This window comes from Phaseolus vulgaris, chromosome 5, assembly GCF_000499845.2.
Source record: "Phaseolus vulgaris cultivar G19833 chromosome 5, P. vulgaris v2.0, whole genome shotgun sequence".
Classification (NCBI taxonomy): domain Eukaryota; kingdom Viridiplantae; phylum Streptophyta; class Magnoliopsida; order Fabales; family Fabaceae; genus Phaseolus; species Phaseolus vulgaris.
Window position 1 is genome coordinate 34,070,095 of NC_023755.2, and position 4,287 is coordinate 34,074,381.

Consider the following 4,287-nt stretch of genomic DNA (forward strand, 5'->3'; position numbering starts at 1 on the left):
ATATATATATATATATTTGTTTTTCTTTTAATTTTTCTATAGGAAGAGTACCTAGATAAGACATGACAGTATGGGGTTATGTTGGGACAAGTCTGGTTATGTTGTTGATTTTGTTTTTATTGCTGATATGTGGTTAGTATTTAACTGCTTGGAAGAAGTTTTTCTTTGATAATTTATATTTGTTTATGCTGTGAACTATATTTACAGGACATCCGGGGAAATGATGTGAGTCTGAATGATTTTACTGGGAATGTTATACTGATTGTGAATGCTGCCTCACAATGGTAACATAATTTGATTTTATTCACGCTGATAAATTAATTTTGGGTGTAAGAGCTTGAGAAGAAGGGAAAGAGGAAGAAGTATTCAAATCATTCACTCCTTTCCCAAAAGCTTGACTTTCATTTCTTTTAGCCATATACCTATTTTATCTATGACGTGCTTTATATTGCTCACAAATTCACTTTCAGCTAGCAAGTGTATTGGAGCTGTAAAAATTTACGTGTGTTATATGGACTGGTAGGAAAGTGTTGCATGGTATTTATATATATATATATATATATATATATATATATATATATATATACGTGTGTGTTTTAGAAAGACTAGACTTTTGTTGGTGAATGTGAAATAATCTGTGTGTGTTCAAAAAGCTTAGATCTTTGCTGGTGAATGTGAAATAATCTCTACAGGGTATGGATATTGTAAAGCTATAGTTTTCAGGGGTAGAGCATAGGTTGGACTATGCCACACAACATTGTTTCTTAGTAATAGAAACCGATCTTAAGAAGATACAGTATACATTGATATTACCAAAGTCTGCACCATGAGTTTCATGATGTTTGGCATGATTTTTTTAATGTTATTAAATTGAAAAATACAAGCTCAATTGTAAAACTAACAGTTGTATCCAGTTCAGGAGAAAGTTGGAGTGGGATTGATTTGCAAGAAAACAGAACAAACTTACTTATGATTTTGATTAAGGTTTTTAAGACCAACTTTGAAAAGTTGATAAAGAATTGTTCTTTTAAAATAGGTAGAGGATGAGCAAAGAGAACATTAGGAAACCTGTTTAAATAAATCTTGGTTTAAGTGGATTTCATGAAATTCTGGTTTCTGATAGAACTCACCGACATTGTTGGATCCATTTATCTAACACCATCTAGTGAGATAAGGCTTGGTGTTAGTGTTTGCATTAGAATTAGCTAATTACTAGACATTATTCTTCCCTTTGTAACTAATAATTTTTCAATCAAAATATATTACGTTTCTACCGTATTTTTTACAAAATTCTAAGTTTATTATAGTGGGTCTTGTATTATAAAATAACTTTTTTTTTTCTTTTCCTTATTCTTATTAAATTTTTTTTTCTTATTCATAGAAAAAACAATATTTAATTTTCAAGACAAGTAAAAAGTATAAAGAAAAAGTTATAAATAAAATTTTTTAGTAAGAAAAAAATTTCTTCATATTAGATTTATCCCTACAATAATTTTATCTTAAATAATTATATTGAAAAAAATAAAATAGGTAAAAAATAGGATAAATGCAATAAAAAAAAAGAGAAATAGAGTAATTTAAAATTGATTTCACATTAGTTAATGTAATTTTAAAATTGATTTATTTTAATAAAAAAATAGTTTTCTTTTTAAAATTGATTTATTTCAATAAAAATATATTTCAAACTGGAAACTAGAAACTGTAGTTATTTGAAATTCTTTGTCTGCCAAACTTGTAGGCTAAGCCTACACTTTTTCAAATAAATAATATAAAAAATAATTTGAAGGCTAAGCCCACGCTAATTTGTGGTCAACATGAAGGCTTAGCCTACACTTATTGTGTGCCCCTCTCTCCGCTAAACTCACTCTACTTGGACATTTTGAAGGCTTTGCCCACGCTAATATAATTTTGTGTAGACTCAACGTGGGTCAAACTCACAATTTTTTATAAATTTCTAAACTCCTTGTAGGCTAAGCCCACGCTTGACCTACGCAAAAAAACACCTCTTCAAAATTCTTATTAACGCTATGTCGACAATAATGTTTTTGCGTAGGTTTTTCATACTTATGGTCCGTTTTTGGCTCACGATAATAAATCTTTTTTTTTGTAATGATTTACATTCATTGAAAAAGATTTTGGCGTCATAATATACTTAAGTAGTGGCATTTTTAACTAACGTAATTGTTTTTTGAATAAATAAAATTTAACCACCACTTTTTTATAATCTGTTTTATACGATTATAAAATTTAACCACCACATTTTCATAATAAAATAAAATAATGTATAAAGTTATAATCAACCATTCATTTCATTGAATATTAAAGCACACATAATAATGTTCAAATGTTTATATGTAATTGAAAATTAAAACACATAAAAAGTTCATACATCCCTAATCAAGTTTAAAATTACAACACATAATTGTCCAAAAGTTCATGCATCCATAATCAAGTTTAAAATTAAAATACACATTCCTAATCAATTTTGCTTCCAACACTTGATCCTATTATTTGATTAGGTGATGGAGCACCACTTCTAATATCTGATACCTAAAATAAATAATTTTTAAATAAATGAATTTGAATATAACAATAATGAATATATGTAAAAGTAACATTAAGAGTCCATTAAACAAGACAGGAGGGAACTCACCAATGGAAACAAATAGAGTGCATCTAGCATATCTAACAAAACAAAAACATCAAATTTAGTATCCTGTCTAAAAATTGGTACATGGGAATTTGAAAAGCAATGCAAAGGAACTTACGTGTAGAAAAGGTTGTTAGTAAGAGTTTGCAAAGCATTTGCAGTAAAATTGTTTTCACCCACAACACGTGATAGTGAGCAGGACGGGTTGTACCCTGTGTAACACATGGTTTACATCAATAAGGATGTAATTTAACATAAAATTACAAGTTATGAGCAAAAAGAGTAAAAGATCTCACCTGTATTCTAGCATGGCTATGAAGATAAAAGTCAAACCCTGTTGCATGGCAGATTTTAAAATCAACAACTCTGCCTGCAATATTTTATAAGTAAAATTATTTAGCACCATGGTTAAACAAGTTTCTTTAAAGGATATGGCACCAAATAGTGAACTAAAGCAAATACCAGGCAATATGTTGTCACTCCTGTCAACAGAACTCTTGTCATGATGGTTGCTAGCAAAGAGTCTTGTGTGATGACGCTTTTGAACCACAACAAATGTCACAGGAGGTTGATAGTTGGGTTCAAGGGATGCACATGCCTGGGGTTGGAACAAAGGAAAGATGAACAATTTAGCATTAACAACATTAAATTCTCACATTTATGCTAAACAAAATATTAAACCATTTCACCCTTCCAAAGAGCATTAATTGACTAATTTAGAAGTCCATAAAGAAGAAAAACTGATATCAAATGGAAAAATAAGAGACAATACATATCTAGAAGAATTAAGGCATATCATGATAAGATCTGTCAAATGAAAACCCAAACAAACAAACTCAATTTTGAAAAAAATAAGGTTTACAAAACAAATTCTTTTATAAATCAAATAAATAACAATGTCTAGACGGAAAAAGAAGCAGAGTAGAATTCACATACAATTAATAATGCAATGAAAAAATATAAAGAAAATCTAAACAAGATGCTGACCTTGATATTGGCACCTTCGCAGCATAGTCTCCATAATCATGAGACAGGTTGAGTCATCATCAACAGCAAGACACGCATTCCTATGGGAAACTCGTCTATGAGGTCATCCATTTTATCCTCCACCACAGTCATTTTCTGCAAAAGGGTCTTTACCTATTAATTAACTTGAAACTTTAAGAGATTTTTCTCTTTTATATATATATATATATATATATATATATATATATATATATATAAAAGCATCTGAATGCTTGGCCATCTCTGCCTTCCTTTGATGCATTGTATTCATGGCTTCAAATCTCAGATAATAAGATCAACAAAGTAAAGAGAAAAGGAACAGCTAAGCAATTATGAGAGTTGAAGGGTTGTTTATTTCATGCTTTACCTAGCTATACAGACATCAATAATTTATAATCCAAGGGATTGAAACTAAAAACCAAAAACAAAACCAACAGAAAAAAATTCTACCCAATGAAAGAAAACCTGAAGAGGGAAAAGATGTTGAACTTAAAAAAGATATCACTAGCAAACTAGTCTCTAAAATATCTAGTTATCCTGATATATTTACCATTGATTTATTTCCACAATCAAGTCACATATAAACATTAAGAATTTTCTAGAAAAAAAAGTATGACTCTTAATAGCCATAA

At 29.3% G+C, this 4,287-nt stretch overlaps 1 long non-coding RNA gene across 1 annotated transcript; it reads right to left on the reverse strand.

Moving 5' to 3' along the window:
* Nucleotides 1-2,765: 2,765 nt before the first annotated feature.
* Nucleotides 2,766-3,860, reverse strand: LOC137834504 (uncharacterized). The gene is made up of 4 exons (XR_011084906.1): nt 3,638-3,860; nt 3,113-3,248; nt 2,947-3,020; nt 2,766-2,862 (listed from the first exon to the last, which is right to left on the reverse strand). It is a non-coding gene; the product is annotated as an uncharacterized lncRNA (long non-coding RNA).
* Between the last annotated feature and the right edge of the window lie 427 nt (nt 3,861-4,287).